Genomic DNA, 20586 nt, shown 5'->3' on the forward strand with positions numbered 1-20586 from the left:
ATAATACAAACAACAACTTGTCAAGCACTCTCCTTTCCGAATGTACTTTGCCTCCTAGTGTTAAACCACCAAGAGATGACGCGTAACTGTTGATAGTGGGGCAGGGGATGTATTTTGAACCCACTCCTGCAAAAAAAGAAACAAAAATATAAACTCTGGCAGAAATCTGGGCGGCAGGAGGGGGGGCACGTGACCCCGCATCACCTCTGCCATCACCTGTACAAGAACTACTAGGGAGATTGTGTTTCTCTCTGCTTTTCAGTCTCTTTCCTTTGAGCATCTGACGGTACTTGGTGTACATGGAGTTTCACTGCTGCCCTGGGAATCAGTTCCTTCGATTTGGGTGGTATTTCATCGGGCAACAACAGAAAGAAATCCATATGGCGGGCAGGGGAAAAGCTGTAAAGCCACAAAAAGCTGCAAAGGACTGACTCACGGATGAGTTTGGTACCCCAAACTACTGAACTTCTTTTAAAAAAAATGATGTTTCAAGGAGATATGGTCAGTAAAGAGCTTGCAGCCCTATATTCCAGGGCCTGGCAGCCTCCCAGTTCTGCCCATCCTCAGCACTGCATAGGTAACTGTCGCTGGAAAACACCCAGCTAGAATACACTGTGGATCTCCTTGTGATTCTCGGTGGGCATCTGTTGCTCAGCAACATGTTAGAATTCCCTGGGAGAATCCTAGGGACGGACACACACACACACACACACACACACACACAAACCTCTGGCAGCTGCTCAACTGCAATTGCACTGCCAGGTGCTGCTATGATAAATACACAAATTCAGTTCCAATTGGGCTGAAAACCTGTATTCGGTTAGAAAAAGCCCAAGTCCTCTCTGTTCCTGGCTTCAGGGGTCACTGAATTCAGATTATTTTTGTACAACAGATATACATGAATGGAGAATCTCTCCATCAGCTCTGAGTGACGGCTCATCTGGTTTCTCCAACAGTGGTAAATCCAAAGTATATCAGAGGAAAACGCAAGAAACTCCAAGACAGATGCTTAAGGAACAACTTGCCTCTGGGAAGTTTCCTCCTAACCACAGGTAGTTAGTGGCTGTCTTGTGCCCTGAAGCATGAGGGTTTATATCAATCATATTATTTTATCCCATCTAATGTTTCTGTAATTATTACCCATGTAACTGTCTAAGGCCTTGTCTACTCTAGAAAGGATTTGCCAGTACAGCTCTACTGGAAAACCCTCCTAGTGGAGATGCAGCTTGTGCTGGCAAATGTTGCCAGTATGGTTTATTATACCAGTTGCATGAACAAAGTACGCTATACTGGCCTAAACACCTTTTTTGCTGGTATAACTGCATCTACATTAAAGCTTCTGCCAGCGTGCCTATGTTAGGTAGGGGTGTGGGTTTTTCCCCCCCAACACTCCTAACCAACACAGCTATGCTGGCAAAACTTTTAAGTGTAGACCAGACCTCAAACTTTTTTGAATCCTGCTAAACTCCTGGCTTCCACAATATATTGTGCCAATGAGTTCCACGGGTTAATTATACATGTAAATAAACCTTTAAATTAAAGGGCAACACTTATAAACTGATATTTTATTGGGTACCTCCTTGTTCCATCATTATAAAAAAGGGTAAATAGAAACTCCTGATTCATCACCTCTACTCATTTTTATTTTTAAATACATAGACCCACCTCTGTCATGTCCCCTCTTATTTGCCTCCTCGCTAATCTTTGTGGTCCTAATCTTTTAATCACTTCTCATAAGGAAGTCTTTCCATGCCTCTAATTATTCTCACTGTCCTTCTCTGAACCTTTTTTTAAAATTTCCTCTCACTGTTGATGTGGGGTGAACAGAATAAGCAGAGTACCCAAACTCAGGGCATACTATTAATTTATGTAAAGGCACTGTAATATTTTCAGAATTATACTCTTCCTCCTTCGTTAATACAACCTGCCATCTTGTTAGCTGCTGCACATTGGCCTATGTTTTCATTGAGTTGTCCATCAAGGGAGATTCAGGTTAGATGTCAGGAAACTCTCTCTAACTGTAAAAATGGTTAAGAACTGAAACAAGTTACTTAAGAAGGTTGTGGAATTCCCATCACTGTAGGTTTTTAAAACACAGGTTGGACAGACACCTGTGAAGAACGTCTAGGTTTACCGGGTCCTACATCAGAGCAAGGGGATGGACTAAATGACCTGTCAAAGTCCCTTCCAGCCCTACATTTCTATGATTATATGAGGATTCCTGGATTTATAAGCAACTTCTCTTTGAAGATCAAAACCCCCGGAGGTTAGAAGAGGATGACATACCACTGCAGTAAGGGCCAAGTTTTCAATACCAAGCAACAAAGGCCCAAAACCACAGAAGATAGCTACATTTCAAAAATTTGATCCCAAAGATTAGTTACTGCAGATGAAATAAACTTCAGTGTGTAACATTTAAACAAAACAGCAGCATGCCTCCTGTCATCCTACTGGATGCTGAACCAGGCTCAAATCTCGTTTGCTCCCAGTCACTTCTTGTATCACAAGGAAGGCCACTTCCAACAACATGGTGGCCCACCGCAGATTTGAGTAGACTATACAGTGGCTCTCTCAACCTTTCCAGACTACTCTACCCCTTCCAGGAGTCTGATTTGTCTTGCTTACTCCCAAGTTTCACCTCACTTAAAAACTACTTGCGTACAAAATCAGACATAAAAATACAGAAGTGTCACAGCCACTGTTACTGACAAACTGCTGGCTCTCTCATTTTTACCATAGAATTATAAAATAAATCACTTGGAATATAAATATTGTACTTACATTTTAGTGTTTAGTATACAGAGCAGTATAAACAAATAACTGCCTAGTTTTACAACAGGCTACAAAAAAGCACTAGCAAAGTCAGTACAAACAAAAATTCCATAGACAAATATCTAGAAGAGATGATGTACCCCCCGGAAGACCTCTGTGTACCCCCAGGGGTACACATACCTCTGGTTGAGAATCACTGAACTATACCATTGTCTAATCTAGCTCTCCTCAGCCCCTGTAATGGGAGAGCCCAGGACAGTGTGTTGAGCAAACTGAAACAGTCAGCGAGGGATTAAACTTCCAATAGAGAAGGCATGTGAGCTGCAGAGTCACATTGAACCGACCTATGTATCACTGGTCTCGGTGGGGTAATCCTCCAATGGGAATTTCCTACCGTGGGTTTGTCTAGCTCAGGGGCACCCCCAAACTTTGTCCAGTTGAGGGCGGCCTTGGCAAGAGGCACAACTACTTTACATTAAGTGGAACAGAGAGAACTGAATTGCTACCGAAACAACAGGTCCCCGTATGCAATACTGAACCCTGATCCTCCCAGCTCAAGATGGAATCTTCGGCTCCAGCTTTGTATCAGACAGGAGGGCTACTGGAGGCTGCTTTGCAGAACCTCAGGGGCCATGCTTTGACCACCTCAGATCTAGCCAAATCTTCCTTACAGCTTACCAAGGATAGATTAATTTTAGTTTGCAGTCCTGGAAATTTGAGTAAAGGACATCTTCCTAGAGCCAATTCCTAGAGCAGCGTCAGAGCTCTAGATTTGCTGACTGCAGCAGCATGGACATATGATTCTGCTCAGGGGGTTTAATTGGGATTTACCTTACAGACAAAAAATTACAAGATAAAAGAGAAAGGCCCTGGAACACTCCCTTGCCATTGTCAGATGGATCTTCCCAGCCAGCATCCCGCCCTTGGGAATAAAATGCTTTAGGGTCACCATTTAGCAAGGCTTTTAAGAACTCTAAGCTTACCCCCCCAGTTTGGCTGTCACTAGGGCCTTCCTGCTGCTACAACTCAGCAGCAGCTCCCCGGTATCTTTTTGCAGAGTTCAAGCACCTGACAACAGGATGATTCAGAGCCCAGAACGGAGAACTCTAGCATCACACATCTCCACTTGCCAAGGCCCAACGCAGAACACCACGTGTGACACAGACCCAAAATGAGGGACACAAAAGCAACTTAAAATGCTGTGTGATTCACCCCTTCAGCGTAAACAACTCTGTGACCTCAGTCTCAAGAGTCTTTATTTCTGATGTAACAAACAAACCACCACCACAAATCCACAATACAAGTGCGTGCATGCTGAGTGTGTGTGGAACAGAGGTAACTTTTGGACTAAAAGGACTAATGGTCCTTAAAATGAGGGACATGTGAGCTCTATCCCCTGGCATCCTTCTGCCCCTCTGTTATAGACTGGTTACCAATTACCGAATGCTCAGCTGTGAGAAGGGACTCAACAGCAGATGGAGAAAGGATGCACAAGTTATAAGAAGCTCTGCCCATAACATAAAAATCAGCAGGTGGTTGAGGATCTGTTTCTCACACACACACTTACACTTTCTGCAGCTTGAAGGAAGCCTAAGGGGGAAAATACCAAAGAAAGAGGGTTTGCATTGTTAGGGTGATAAATCTGTGTGCCCTACAGATACTAGTGTGGAAAGAAGAGAGCCAAGAGAGATTATTAGGGGAAAATCTCTGCATTTGCTTCAGGCCCCTTTGCAGCTCCCCATTTCACTCTACAACGCTCGGATTTCCTTACTGTTTTAAAGGCCTCCAGTTTTGGACATGTCCTTACTCTAAAAGAGCCCCATTTCTCATTTTTATTTAATATTTTGCTAAGTTCATTTTAACTTAAGGAACTATAAATACCAAAAGATCATTGAACTGCTGAGTATACTAGTTTCCCCCCTCAACAGCAGAAGTTTTAGATTACAGGGAATATAAGACAGGAGGGAGAATCAAACTAACAAAAAAACCCAATAATTTTAAGGACTGTTTCGCCACCATCAGCAATACAGCTTTGTTTCTTCAGTAAACTTGCACAAACAACGTATTGATTCATCAGATCTGATGTGTTTCAGTATTGTTCTGCCAATCGTCCTACCCACGTGCTACGTGACGCCAGTCATCTTTCAAAATCAGCACCCTAGCATTTCAGATCCTAAACATTCCCATAGCTGCCCCATGTTATGCAGGGTAAGCGTGTTCTTAGGTCAATACAGTCAATCACACTATATTTTGTTTCCTACTAAACATAAGTCTTAAAAAAAAAAATCAGACTGAACTTAACTTTCGGAGAAATAGTAAAGATGAGGTCCTTTCCTCTTGTAATTATTAATGATCACACAGCACTTCCCATTACTAACTGCATTGTCCGGGACAAATTCCCACTCAAGTAATTACATTCTGCTGGCTTAAATTCCTCTCCGTTTCATGTGGACAGTGCCCTCCTTCACTCTTGTGCATTGCTGCTGCTGCTGCACCGCCCCCCAGCACACGCCAGAGCCACCTTTCACTGAATGCTGCTCAAACATTTCTCTTTTCTCTCTGCCCCACTGAAGCTCTGCATTCAGATTCTGTTAGTGCTGCACAGCAGAGGCATTTCTTGTTAACCAGTGAGGAGTCACAGCTTGCCAAGAAGTTAAAACTCCTGACACCTGCTCCATCCAAGGTTCATGCCTGAGGATGCTGATTCACGCAGTGTCTAGGGCAAAAGAATATCCATCATACTCCTCTTAAACAGCAAGCTCAGGGTTGGCCCCAAGAGAAGAAGCCTTAATGGAAGAGGCAGCAGAGGTGGTCAGTTTTTTTCTTGAGACAGTATTTTTCAAAGTACGATATGGGCATGCCAAGGAATAACCTGCATCAAGAAACCTCACCCTCAGTTTGCTTTGTGGCAGATAATGAGCCACTTGTGTGAATGAAGAGCAGCAGCAGGCTCTACAAAAGCCATTCAAACACCAGGTGGAAGAAGATGGCCAGACTCCATTTACACTTGCACTGTATACATAGAGTATTAGTCAACCATCAGATCCAGCCTAGCCAAGGCATCAAAAAGCCAGAGGAGGTAATTAAACACCACCACGTAGCTCCTCCTCTGGTTAGTCTTTATTGGTAACAAGGCAATGATCAGCCTATGCTTCCTTCTCCATCTTTCCTGTCTGTAGCGTTTGCTGCAGAACCCTCCAGCATCCCAGCCCACACTCCGCTCTGCCCGAGACAAACGCCACACTCTGTGAAGGGCCACGGGCTAACACGACTTACCAAAATTCCTCCCTCTCTCCCCCTCTGTGCAGGGTCCAAGCACCTGACAACAGACGAATCCTGCAGGGTCCTATAATCTGCCACCCTATTACCCTGCTCCGGTCAGTTAGATAAACAGCTGCCCTTCCGCTTGGGTGATCCTCCAAGCAGTAAAGAACCAACACATCTCCCTGCTGGCACTTGGTACAGCTCCACGAGACTCACTGTACGTGTATACATTAAATCCTCATTTCAGGGATCCAGGCCCCACTACTGGGATTCTGCATTTACACAGCATGAGGAATTCTTACTGGGATCCTGGGATTGTGTAGGCAACAGAACTGGAAGAGCAGCAGAAAAGGCTCCATTTCCATCCCCAGCCCACAGTCCTTATCTGCACTGGCTGCATTTTCTTTCCCAATACCTCAGCCAGCTGGTTTGAATAGACTGGCAATATCCTGTGCTAATGTCTGGTAAGGTGCAGCATAGAAATGCTTAATACAGTCATCCTTATACCGCCTTACAGCAAGATACCGTACCAGTGTTAGCAGATACACATTAGGCAGCGCATGCACCGCATGAATGGCTTTTACTTGCATGGTATTACTATAATACACATATGAATGTTGAGAAGTTATGTTAACGGAATATATTATGGTCTTCCCACAATTCTGTTCACCCACATCAAGTATCCCACAACACTTTGCAAAGCTAAGCCAGCTTTGGCATGAGAAACTTGTCAAAGCAAAGATATATGACTACTTTGTACCTAGTACAGTTAAGGAATACTTTCGTGGATCATCAGCACTTGGAATCCAGCAGACAAAACAAGATATGGGAAACTATAGAGAGGCACCAAGGACAAAGATGGCACAAACTAGTGGGTTAAACTTAAATTTTAAGAGACGTATAGGGACTTTTAGGTTGTAAACAATGACAACATAAATAGAAGTGGGTCTGAGGGCACACCTTTGACACACCTTCTGTGGAAGGTGCACATGCTGTGAGATAAGAATTGCTTCTTGGAAGGAGGGTGTGTCTGTCTTTTTTGTATTGTACTTTTATGTCTTTAGCAAATAAATTTGGCTAAGCTCGGTAAGTTGGTCTCTTGAACATACTTAATAATGAACCACAAGTGTAGTCAAGTCAACTGGCTATACTACTAATCAATACCAGCCTCTTTGAATGTTCATTTCTTTGAACATGTTTAAAATTAGTGGAATTATTCTCCTTCAATTTGTTCTACTGAAGACAGGGTCCTGTCCTGGCTACACATCTTTCACTTGGTTCACAGAGACTCAAGTATTTCTTTATTCAGTCACCAGGCTCCTGTCGCTTTGGGACAACATCCATCCAAAATGCTCACATCCTCAGACACTGAACTCTTTTACAGTATTCCAATTCTCTCTCACTGTAAGCTATAAGATCTCTCTCTCTCTCTCTGGGAAATAAAGTTTTCCTCCTTAAGCCAACTTGTACTGAAAGCACCTTCCCCAGTAAGAGATGTAGAATTAAACAGACTTAGTTTGTCAGTTTATCTTTCTGGATTGTTTTTAATGTGTTTTAAATGCTGGCAGCTGCCTGCTGAATTGAGCAGGGACCCCATCCTTTCAAAGCAGTTCTAACCTACATAAGGGAATATGTCAGAAACTAGGAATTGTCCATTCCCCCTCCAAAATTTGGCACAACATGTACTGATTTTCCATACGGTAATACCATTTTCCACCAGCAATTTACTTCATTTCATCTGTCACATTCCATTAAACAAACAGCAAAGTTTGGGGGTTTTGCACAGTTTGCTTTTTACCAGAATAAGAACCCTGCCGGAAGTTAATCACTTCATTTCAGATACTCTAATATTTGAAAATATTTCCTAACTAGTAAAACTTATGAGGCAAAAAACTATTCCAACCTTAAATAAAAAAAACCCACCACACAGCGGCATCATGGTCTATTGAGCTAAACATGGGGCATGGAACTCCACAGTTCTAAAACAGTCTTTGCTACTGACTTGATCAGTAATGATGGAAAGCCGGTTAGAGCAACATTTTTAAAATTAACTTATAATGTTAGATGCACAGTTTGTCACCTGGATCATGATTTTCAGAGACCCTGTGCACCCAGTATTTTTAACATGGTCTTACAAACTGTCTGCTATAGGATAACATACAACACTAAAAAAAGATATTGGCAATAACCACTGAAATATACAGCCATGTAGCAAGTTTACCCAGTCTAAGAAAACAGACATTTTCCAAGACTTACACATTTGAAAGGGACACTCAGGTGGCCAAAGTTTAAAAAAATATGTATTTTTAAGCCTTCAGGAAGTGTTCTCAGTAATCTGATTACATGCAGAATGGATGAGGATTCTTTATGGAAGCTGAAAGAGATTAAACTTTTTCAAAGTTTGCCCTCAGATCAAGTTGAATGTGTCGAACAGCTGTTCCTTTTTCTGCACTCCGATGGGAAATAATCTGTCATGGGAAAGGAATGTTACAGGAAGAAGTTTTCTGTGGCCTTCCATACCTTTCCAGTCCATAGAACACAAAGGCTTTATGTGATGCACAGTAACATTTTCAAGAGCAACTAGGTGACTAAAGAGTCTAAGTCTTATTGAGTTTCAAAGAGACTTAGGCATTTTTGAAAATTTAACCTGCCTTCTTTAGAATGACAAGAGACAACCACCGTGAGACAAACACCTTATGAGAACGAGTGCCGTGGACACAGAAAACAATGATGGCAGATTCCCAACCCAGTCAGGAAAAGGTTAAATAATTCCTCTGGGCACACACAGCCTCAACCCTACACCCCTGTGAGGCTTCTCCTGCCTGGAGACGGGTGGGTCCTTAAAAGGGAGGATCTTTGCTCAATGGCTTTCCTTTATGGCTTTCCCAGGGTCTAGGGCTCTGCTTCTAGGGCTGTGGAAGCATATGGACTTTTTGTTTGGACTACTTTAAACTCCGGCTCCCCCAGCAAGGGAGAGGGGTGAGGCCTTGACAGCAAAGCTGGAGCACTGTGCCCCGGATGCTGACACAGGAGCAGTGTCCACCCTCTCCCCAAGGGTGCTAGAGAGATATAGTCTTCTACAAGGACCAAATATTTTTATTACAAGAGGAGGAAACCCTTCAGTCTGGCAAGGTCTCCCCCCCCTACATACACTTCTTGCATGTTACATTTGATGAGGACTCACGCGGTATTTTTTTAAAGACATTACTAATCTTAGAACTATCCCACTGGCATGTTGCATGGGACTTACTTTCCTTGAAGGACGCTGCCTGTTTTTGAAATACACCTTTACCTCGATATAACGCTGTCCTCGGGAGCCAAAAAAAAATATCTTACCACGTTATAGGTGAAACCACATTATATCGAACTTGCTTTGATCCACCGGAGTGTGCAGCCCTGCCCCCCCCGGAGCACTGCTTTACCACATTATATCAGAATTCGTGTTATATCGAGTTGCATTATATCGGGGTAGAGGTGTATTTATGTGATGATTTTATTTTGTATTTGTTGAAACGAAGCTCCTTGTTTAACAGTAAAGAACACTGAGTGACAACAAGGCAGTCATACCATACAGGGTCACTGGGTCATGAAACATACATGACATGCTTTAATAAACCAAAGCTAATTGGATACTCATTCTAATTGCTAAATTTATCCACTCTGCTATCAATAGGGGAGGAGAGGAAGATGAGACTAGATTCAAGGGTACATGTGAGGCCTGAAGCATATTTCTGAACAGTGGATTCAAATCTCACATAGGACAATATAATTTGAGGGGATACCATCAACTCAAAAAAATTACCTGCATCTGAATTTTTCCCCCTCCTATTGCTAAAAGTAACACAAGCAAAAGAATTTAGAGAAAAAAATATGTATACATACACACAATTTCCCCCAGATTTGTTTGCTCTGTACATTTGACAGCAATTTGTGTCTAGTTAGTTCTAGTGTATAATTAGTCCGTCTGTCTTCCTGTTGTTTATATAGACCTTTGATACAGTAAAAATGGAGAAAAAGATTTAAAAGAAAATAAAAATTAATAGGTGGACTCAGGGGAAGATTTAATTCTTCAAATGTCTTCTCCTTTTAATATAAAATGTATTGCCATAAAATGATGCAAAGCATTATGAATACAACTGACAAAATGAAGCAAGAGGTGCTTCTTTTTTCTGACACACTAAAATGGTAAAATATTCTATAAATCTGCATAGCTATGCTCTGAGAAGGTGTATATATTTGCACATATGGTGTTCATCTGCAAATTATTTTAATTCCTGCCACTCTGCTTATTTTTTTCCAGCCTAGCAGACTTCAAGTTGATGGGGTCCCTTTAAACTCTGTTGCTCATTACTCATAAGAAAGTGGGTTTTAGGATTAGAAAAATCCAACATTCATCTTTGACACATGCACTCAAGACACAATCAGCTTTTTAAATACAGTACTAGAGATTGCTTTTTAATCTACTTACAGAAAAATAAGTAGCCACCATGGTTTGGCAAGAAGGTTTATAGCCAAGAGGTGAGTCGTAGCAAAGATCTTAGGGCCGGAAGTTAAAGGCAAGCAGTTGGCATCATGTATTTCTTAAAAATTAAATCCAATTACTGTATCAGCCACCAAGTTAATGTGAATTACTGTTCCTGGTGATCTAATATGGACACAATGTCACTACAAACATATGCAATCCAATACATGGCACAAAGACACAGACTAGTGTATGAACTTCTAGAAGAGTCAGTATATTTAATCAAATTGTGCAACAGAAGGAATAATGCTTACAGCAATAAATACATTCCTCTAACCACATGGAGCAATTCCCAAACATTGGTTTATTTCTTTATTATTTTAATAAAGCCAATATATTCTACTTCTTCTCACTCCATACATTGTTACCAGTGGGAGCTTAACGAACGATTGCTAGCCCTGAACAAGATGTGGCTACAGAAATGTGAGACCACAGTCTGTTGCAGCTATATTAGCTTGGAGTCACTCTTCCTCACATTTTTAATAAGATAAAAGGATAAAGTTTGCCTGATATTTTCTACATCTGTATTTAAAATGTTTCACTAATTAATATGTTTTCACTACCACAGATAATTACAGTCTAGGACGGGATGATTCCAGGGATTGATGAAAGAGGATACAAAGACTTTCACCTGTAGTTTACTGGGTCATATTCTCCAATCAGGGCTGGATTTATCATGAAAAAACAGGATTCTTGTTCACAATTCAGAACTTTCACGCAGAACCGTACTGAACCTATTCTGTCTTGTCCCAGCTTTAGTACATGTGGCGACAAGAGTTCAGCAGCTGAATAAAATTAGACTGACAAGCTCCATATCTAAGGATATCAAAAGATCTCACGCATCCTCTGTGAGATCAGCGGGTTCATGCCAGCCCACATCCTGGCAGCGGTGCCACAGCCCCAGAGAGAACAGCTGCTTTATTCAGAAACCATGCCTGGCAGAGCAACCTTGCACTTTACAGGGAGAAAACAAACATTATTGTTTGCTCTAGTTCAAACTAGCATTTCTTCCACTAAAAAGGGAATCAGCTCCTGGGCATGGTGAATGAAGTTCTCTCCCCTTAGAGGCAGCCCTGATCCATCAGGGTTGAGACAGACGGTCAGGGCAGCATGGGGGAAACAGGCACTGCCATTGCTTAGGTGGCACGTCTGTGGATTAAAGACTTCACCCCTCCAGTACAGTCACTAAAAATCACTCAGCCAAGCAAAGCTGTGCTTGCTCAGGGCCCTCCACTACCAACGGAGTCATGTCCCAAACTCATGGGCGGCAGGTATCATAGGCTGAGGGAGGCTGTGCCTCTACAAACAGCCTGGTGTGGCCCCACCCACCCTCCGCTTCTAGTCCCCTCCTGCAGTTCCCGGTGCTCTGCCCCAGCCTATGCTGGCTGGGGCTAGAGCTGGCCAGCCTCCCGCAGGGACTCAGGGCGGCTGGCGCTAGGAATGAGATGGCTGCCCGGCACTTGGACTACACCACCCAGAGCTCCGGGGCCGCTGCTGCCCAGTCACCACAGTGTGGGTGCTCCAGCTCCTGGAGGGAGGAGGACAGATGGAGAGGGGAGGGGCTCAGGCAGAAGGGATGGGGCTGGGGGCTAGCCTCTCCCAACGGCCAGGTCACCAGCCAGCCATGCGCTTGCCAATTTCAACATGGAAGCACAATGATCCAGAAAACAAGGGGGCAGGGGAACTGCCTTGCGAAACAAGAACCAGGGCAAGAGAAGAGCAGCCTTATTTCAATTAATTCAAACACAGGGAGATTCCTTACATCAGGGCTACATCTACACGGCAGGTGGCAGCATGCAGGGTATGCGTAGCTACAAGTCATAGTGAAAAGCAAGCTGTAGTTCATCAGTGAAAGGTTCCAGTGGAGGGAGCTGCAGGAGCCTCTCCCAACTGCCTTCCCCCTGCCAGAGCCTTTCCTCATGGTGGGGAAGGGCTCCAGCATCTCCTTGAGGCAGAGAAAGGCACCAGCGGCAGGAAGGCAGTGGGACACTATGCTGCTGAAAATAGCAGTGTAGCTGGCGGAGGCAATGCTGGGCAAGTAGAGACCCGTGCGGGCCTGTTTTTATTCCCTAAGCAGCACTTCACCATCTACACTGCTATGTTTAGCAGTGTAGCATTCTCTGCCACAGGAGGAATTTATACCCGGCCTAGGGGACATGCAGTTTATGTACTATACACACCGCTGTAAGGCGTGTGCAGTGTAGATTCAATCAGGTGTGATTGCAGCAAAGTCTGGCTAACCAGTCAATAAAAAGAGAAAATAAAGGTATTTCTTAACAAACAAACAAACCTAAAGTGTCTCTGGAAGAACAGGTTTTAGAGTAGCAGCCGTGTTAGTCTGTATCCGCAAAAAGAACAGGAGTACTTGTGGCACCTTTGAGACTAACACATTTATTTGAGCATATGCTTTAGTGGGGCATCCAATAAAGTGGGCTGTAGCCCACGGAAGCTTATGCTCAAATAAATTTGTTAGTCTCTAAGGTGCCACAAGTACTCCTGTTCCTTTTTCTGGAAGAATAATGTCTCATAGCTTAGCTCTCAACTGAAAGCCAAAATACAGAGAAGCATCAATCACCAGAGTATTTTGGGGGAGAGAGGAGAGCTTGGGGGTTTAGGTCTATGGCTGGTTGTTTAGCAGGCTTCCTGCTTCTGATGTACTTAAACATTTTGTTATTACCTTTTGAGTTTTTGGCTAGCTGTTCTTCAAACTGCTTTTTGGCTTTTCTTATTACCTTTTTACACTTAATTTGGCAGTGTTTATGTTCCTTTCTATTTACCTCACTAGGATTTGACTTCCACTTTTTAAAAGATGCCTTTTTATCTCTCACTGTTTCTTTTACATGGTTGTTAAGCCACAGTGCCTCTTTTTTAATTCTTTTACTGTGTTTTTTAATTTGCAGTATACATTTAAGTTGCGCCTCTATTATGGTGTCTTTGAAGAGTGTCCATGCAACTTGCAGGGATTTCATTCTAGTCACAGGATCTTTTACTTTCTGAATAACTAAACCTCCTCATTTTTGCATAGTTCCCCTTTCTGAAATTAAATGCCACAGTGTTGGGCTGTTGCGGTGTTCCTCCCACCACTATTTCCAAGGGGTCCTGTTATAGTTATCTCTTGGACCAGATCCTGTGCTCCACTCAGGACTAAATCGAGAATTGCCTCTCCCCTTGTGGATTCCCGTACCAGCTGCTTCAAGAAGCAGTCATTTAAAGTATGGAGAAATTTTGTCTCTGCATTTCATCCTGACGTGACATGTACCCAGTCAATATGGGGATAACTGAAATCCCCTCACTATTATTGAGTTCTTTATTTTGATAGCCTCTCTAATCTCCCTTAGCATTTCATCGTCACTATCACTGTCCCGGTCAGGTGGTTGATAATAGATCCCTACAGTTATATTCTTATTAGAGCATAGAATTACTATCCACAGAGATTCTATGAAACGTGGATTTATTTAAGATTTTTACTTCATTTGATTCTACATTTTCTTTCACATATAGTGCCATTCCCCGGCCTTGGAATCTATGAATCTAGGAGACAAAATAGCAATTTTTTCATTGAAGCCTTTTCCAACCAGACTTGTTGAATTCTGAGCATCTTTCTGGTTCCTAGTCACTTCTCAGTGCTGACTAGGTGTTAAATAAACGTGTCTGGGTGAGCTGCCTGGAGCAGCGTGGCAAAGACTCTGGAATCATTTCAACCAGAGGAAGAAGCCCCAAGTAAACTGAGCCAATCCTGCTAGTCAGGCCTGAATGCAACAGGTTCCACATTGAAATCAGAATCCTTTGCTGCTCCTCTGGCTCCTGTAGAACAGACTGCAAAGAGCAGGAGCAATATCTTACACTGAAATTTATAATTTTATACATGACAAAATAAATAGACTTTGTATCTATTTGATTGCTTTCTCACACACACACACACAAGTTTTTATTTAGATATTTTTGATGTATACACTTGTTCACTACAACTGTTCTCTGCTCAAGGCATTCCCTGACATTTTTAAGACTAAATTACAGATTACTCCTGATAACCCTACAGTTGATACTGCAAGCTGTTTAGGGAAGGGATCTTGTCTTTACATGTTTGCACAGAGCCCAGCACAATGGGGCCTTGATCCTGGATGGGCCACTATAATCCAAATACTTAATAACAAGAGTCATAACATTCACTGTTACGGTTGTACTGGCAAAGTGTCAGACCCTGTGCTGCTCAGTTATCCAATTCCCCCAATGGGTAAAGGGCCCACCATCCTTTAATTTCCTGAGAGCCTTCCTTTGTCTTGTAAGAGAAATAACTGCCTCACACACTAGAAATAGCTTTAAAAAATGTTCAGACATAATACATTTTCCCTCCATTCACAGTGACTTTTTTGGCCTATGCATCACCCATTCCTAAGACCTTCAGCAAACTTGTGAACTTAATTAATGAATGTCATTCTATCTGAAATCTCTATTATTTAAACACAGAGACTGAAATTAACACAGCATTAAGAATATGAGTTTAATTCCACAAACAGCCATAAAAATGAGTTAGAATTTTGACTGCAACCTTAACTTTGCCCCCTTGTGTGCCTGAGTTACAATAAGGTTCATCATAAAAATCCCACCTAGCACTGAGCAAAAAAAGGCAACTAAACAGATAGTCACTGACATCCACGGCAACACTGCTGTGTCACCTCATGCCTTACACACATCTGAGAGCTATGAGCAACTGAGGCTGATCAGATCTGGCCTCACACATATGGTAATAATCAGCAGGTACAAACCCCGTTAATTCCTGACAACTATCAAAGCCATGAGATACTGAAAGAGGTGTGGGAAGCAGTGTTGTTTTGGAGGGTGGGTGGGGTAGAGAGGTCATAGAAATGCAGGGCTGGAAGGGACCTCAGGAAGCCATCAAGTCCAGCCCCTGTGCCGGGGAGCCTCAGAAGGGAAGATGAATGTGTCACTTTATCAGAAATCACCTCCAACTCCTACAATGGCAGTAAAGGGAAAACTGGAGCCCTGATACCCGCCGGGGAGACAAGGCACCAAGCACCCGACCAGGCAGGGCTCTGAGGAGGAACAGCTCCCAGCTCGGGCACGGCGCCTTGCCAGGCTGAGCTGGCAGCTCGCACAGCATCTCAGGCGGATTCACCGGGCCCCCCGGGTGCGGACACCCACCCGCTCCCACCTCGCTCAGCCCCGGGCAAAGTGCGCTGGGACAGTCTCGGTTGGGAGAGGGGGGGGGTCACTGCCATGTCGGGGGGGCCAGCCCCACTTGCACCCTCCCTACAGCCCCTGCCCACCCCACGGCCTCTGCGGGGGGGGGGGAGAGTCACCGCCTCCTTGCTCCACGCACCCCATCCCGGTACCGGCCCCCCCCGTGCTCCAGCCCCCCCCCGGGAACCACCCCCCCCAATGCTCCACGCACCCCATCCCGGTACCGGCCCCCCCGTGCTCCAACCCCCCCGGGAACCGCCCCCCCAATGCTCCGCGCACCCCACCCCAATACCGGCCCCCCCGTGCTCCAGCCCCCCCCCCCGGGAACCGCCCCCCCCATTCTCCGCGCACCCCATCCCGGTACCGGCCCCCCCCGTGCTCCAGCCCCCCCCTACTGTTCCGCGCCCCCCATCCCGGTACCGGCCCCCCCCGTGCTCCAGCCCCAACGCGGGAACCACCCCCCCCCAATGCTCCGCGCCCCCCATCCCGGTACCGCCCCCCCCATTCTCCAGCCCCCTCCTAATGCTCCGCGCCCCCCATCCCGGTACCGGCCCCCCCCGTGCTCCATTCTCCACGCACCCCATCCCGGTACCGGCCCCCCCGTGCTCCAGCCCCCCCCGGGAACCGCCCCCCCCATTCTCCGCGCACCCCATCCCGGTACCGGCCCCAAGCTGCTACCCCCCCACCCCCCATCTCGGGGTCCCGGCCCCCACACTGCCCCCGTCCCAGGGCCCCGTGCTCCGGCCCCACCCCCCTGCCCCTCCAGCCACAGCCCGCGGCTCCCGGCACCTGGCAGCTGCTCCGCTCCGTCCAGCTCAGACCATCTTAGCCCTCGTGGGGAAGAAACTCCGCCCACCAGCTGCCCATTGGCCTCTTAGCCCTGCCGCTCACGTCATGCAAATTACGAGCGGCCAGACCGGCGCTGATTGGGTGCCGAGAGAGCCGCCTCCTGATTACGACAGAGCGGACCAGGGAGGCCCCAGGCCCCGCAGGCGGTCAGCGCCCCCTACCGCCAGTCCCGCACTGTCCGGCATTGCCACCCCCCCTGCTCCCGGCTCGTGGGCAGCGCCCCCCCCCCCAGCAGCCTCCCTGCCTGGGGACCCAGACCCCGCCCCCCAGCCCGCTCCCAACTGGGTACTCAGAGCTCCCCCCCCCCACCAGCATCCTTCCTACCCGGGTACCCAGAGCCCCCCACCAGCATCCTCCTAACGAGGGACCCAGCGCCCCCCCCACCAGCATCCTTCCTGCCCGGGTACCCAGCGCCCCCCCATCAGCATCCTCCCAACTAGGGACCCAGCGCCCCCCCCACCAGCATCCTTCCTGCCTGGGTACCCAGAGCCCCCCACCAGCATCCTCCTAACGAGGGACCCAGCGCCCCCCCCACCAGCCTGCTCCCGGCTGGTGCCCAGCGCCCCCCAGCATCCTCCCTGCCTGGGTACCCAGCGCCCAGCCATTCCCCAGCCCGCTCCCAACTGGGTACCCAGAGCTCCCCCCACCTCCCCAGCATCCTCCCAACGAGGGACCCAGCGCCCCCCCCCATATCCTCCCTGCCTGGGTACCCAGCGCCCCCCCCAGCATCCTCCCTGCCTGGGTACCCAGAGCCCAGCCATCCCCCAGCCATCCTCCCTGCCTGGGTACCCAGAGCCCAGCCATCCCCCAGCCATCCTCCCGCCAGGCACTGTGACCCCCCCAGGCCTGCCCCAGAGCCCGCCCCCTGCCGGCTGCACCGTGCCCCGCTCACCCCAGCGCTGCCCGGCTCCCTCCCGGCTGTAGCAGGAGCAGAGATTGAGCCGCCCTTCACCCCCCCCCCCGCCGCCGCGGAGTCCCATCGCCCTAGTAACCTGATGCCAAGCTGAGGGCCGAACCATTCGGGCTTCAGGGAGCCCCCGGGCCGGGCTCCAGCACGGGGCCGAGGCTGCGGCGGGAGACACGGCCCTGTCCCGCGGGACCCGGTCCCTAGGCCCGTGCTTGGCGGAGGCAGAGAGGGGAAGGCGGCGTGGATGGGAGTCGGTGGATTGGGCGTCCCCCCGCCGGCCGGCGCAGTTGGTGCAGTCCGGGAAGATGGCAGATGGATACATTGTGGCAGGTAAATGTGTCAGTTTCTCTTGTTTCCGTCCGGTGCCTGCTTGGCTCCCTCTCGGCGCCAGCTCGGGGCTGCTTTAGCTAGCGGCTCCCTGCTTCCCCCGAGCACAGGCCGCACTGGCAGGCCCTAGGGGCTGCAGCCTCTGCTCTGTGGGCCCGATTCGCCTCCTTCCTACTCCGGATTGAAGCCGGTGTAACTGAAGAGCAGCAGGCTTGGGGGGTTACTCGATACATCACCAGACTAAAGACATCGGGGCTCAGCAGCAGCCCGGGCAGGGCAGAGCAGGAGCTGGGGAAAACTTTCCTAAACAAACCCCAAACTCAGCTGATTTCACATTCTCTAAGAGATCGCAGCGCCCCTCGGTCCAGATACCCTGGGGAGTGATGGCTGAGGTACAGCTACCCAGCGCTAGCTAGATCACAGAATCATAGAATATCAGGGTTGGAAGGGACCTCAGGGGTGGGTCCAAAATTTGTGCCCAGCTTGCTGAGCTTCAGAAAACTTCTAATTGAACCTAGGGTAAGATTAGGGGTAAATTGGGTGAGATTAGGGACTTGGGTGGCAAATGTGAAATGTTGGGGCTGAGTTTTGTCTTTGTTTAAATTGGACTTTCAGGGGAGAATTGGCCTGAAATTGACCAGGTGAAAGTCAGTAAAGAAGGGCAAAGTATTTCACTTAGGAAGTAAAAATCAAGCACAAAATGGAGAATAACTGGCTAGGCAGTATTACTGCAGAAAAGGATCTGGGGGGCGATAACGGATCACAAATTGAATATGAGCCAACAATGTGATGCAGTTGCAAAAAAGGCTAATATAATGTTGGGGTGCATTTGACAGGTGTGTTGTATGTAAGACATGAGCGGTAATTGTCCTTTTCTGCTCAGCACTGGTGAGGCCTCAGCTGAAGTAGTGTGTCCCGTTCTGGGCACTACACTTTAAGAAAGATGTGGACAAATTTGAGAGAGTCCAAAGGAGAACAACGAAAATGATCAAAGGTTTAGAAAATCTGACCTATCGGAAAAGGTTTAAAAAATGGGTATGGTTAGTCTTGAGAAAAAAAACTGAATGGGGAGGAATCTGATAAATAGTCTTCAGATACATTAAGGACTGTTAATAAAGAGGAGTGTGGTCAATTTTTCTTCATGTCCACTGAAGGTAGGACAAGAAGTAATCAGTGTAATCTGCAGCGAGATTTAGGTTAGATATTAGGATAAACTTTGTAACTATCATGGTAGTTAAGCCCTGGAACAGACTTCCAAGGTAGGTTGTGGAATCCCCATCACTGAATGTTTTTAAGAACAGGTTGGATCTGTCAGGGATGGTCTACGAATACTTGGTCCTGTCTCAGCACAGTGGGCTGGGATCCCTTCCAGTCTATATTTCTGTGATTCTGTGGTGCAAAGCAGTGAGAGCTAAAATGAGGACAATACTTTAGTGAACCTCCTGTGACTCACATCTCTGATTTTCCCACCAGTAGGTGGAGCTTTTTCTTTTCCAGTTAGGTTCATGGTGGCTCTTTAATACTAAAATGAGAGTGTGGGAGTTGCACCTCACAGGATTGAGCAAATCATTCAGAATTGATAAGCCAAGCTGTGCTTCATTTTAAACATGAGAGTGGTGCCATTGATGTCAATGGAGGTCAACAATGAGTCCTCCTTATCTGGGGCCGAAAACAGTTCAGCTGTTAATATAGACAGCCTCAAACTGTTTCCAACACTCATTACAGAAGTTGTGACAGATCTGTTAGCTACATCTGCACAGGCAATTTTCTCGTGTGTTCCTACTGTTGGTTTATCTCTGGTGTAGCTCCAGGGGTGGTAGGAAGATGAGGACAGACCAGTCGCTGTCATGTTAACATCTGTGTCATCCAACCATATTCAAAGAAAGATGACACAGCCAGATGGGTTGCCAACTCCTATAATTTTTCACAAGCCTTGCAATATTTGATGGTTTTTTGAAAGCCTCAGATCCTAGATTAAATAAAAATTAAAGGTAAGTTTTTCATGTAATCACATAAAGTACTGTAGGTTTCTAGCCCTGATGGTAGTGGAGAAAAACTTGAAAATGTGAACCCTGAAAGCTTAATATCCCCTTTCCTCACCCCCACACCATATTTATTATTTAAAAAAACTCCAGAGGTTTAAAAATTCTTGAGGTTGGCAATACTGCAATACAGTCACTAAAATGTCAGTGGTCACTAGCAGCCTGTCTACCCTAGTGCTTTCACCATTGTTACCCAAGCTAAATGGGTGGGATTTGGGAAATTTGAATACAATTGCTCATGGAAGCAAGGCTTATGTGGAGTGAAGCACCTAGAGCACAACTTCTGCCAAGAGTGTTAAACGTGGACTGCTCATGTCTCTGATAGCAGTCAAAATCTTAGCAATCCAGTTTCTGTGGGCTCAATTAGGACTCGTTGACATCTAAAGTTGACATACTCTAATTACATTCTTAGAAAGCTCAGTCTCCAGGAAGAGTAAGTCACCCAGAAAAGTCTCTTAATTATTCTTTTAAAATGATGTTTAATCCTGCAGGAAGCTGCCACTTTGGACATTTTATTTTATGTTGTACAGGGCCCCGAGTCCCTCGGTGGGGGTAAGCAATTTAAAAATAAAATGTATTTATTCTTATTTTTGACAGTCTGATCTTCTAGACTAGGATACCAACAATGCCATTCCCACCTGAACACATGATAATCAGATGACTTTCAAAGCACTTGTAAGGTACGCTCTTTTAATTTCTTT

At 46.2% G+C, this 20586-nt stretch overlaps 2 protein-coding genes across 6 annotated transcripts in view; one reads left to right on the plus strand and one right to left on the minus strand.

Annotated features, from left to right (window-relative positions):
* KCNAB2 (potassium voltage-gated channel subfamily A regulatory beta subunit 2) overlaps positions 1–16627 on the minus strand; it is a 102563-nt gene extending 85936 nt beyond the window's left edge. Inside the window, exon 1 of one of the 2 annotated variants that reach the window (XM_044996243.1) lies at positions 16550–16627. The gene's annotated coding sequence lies outside the window, so the exon portion shown is untranslated. The remainder of the gene's footprint in view (positions 1–16549) is intronic. The other variant, XM_044996244.1, reaches the window with a different exon arrangement.
* A 965-nt stretch (positions 16628–17592) lies between these two features.
* The window catches only part of NPHP4 (nephrocystin 4), a 100933-nt gene continuing 97939 nt past the window's right edge, over positions 17593–20586 (plus strand). For 3 of the 4 annotated variants that reach the window (XM_044996238.1, XM_044996239.1, XM_044996240.1), the window contains exons 1-2: positions 17596–17846; positions 20483–20565. The gene's annotated coding sequence lies outside the window, so the exon portion shown is untranslated. Of the gene's footprint in view, positions 17847–20482; positions 20566–20586 lie in introns of all 4 variants that reach the window. The other variant, XM_044996241.1, reaches the window with a different exon arrangement.

This window comes from Mauremys mutica, chromosome 21 (assembly GCF_020497125.1).
Source record: "Mauremys mutica isolate MM-2020 ecotype Southern chromosome 21, ASM2049712v1, whole genome shotgun sequence".
Taxonomy (NCBI): domain Eukaryota; kingdom Metazoa; phylum Chordata; order Testudines; family Geoemydidae; genus Mauremys; species Mauremys mutica.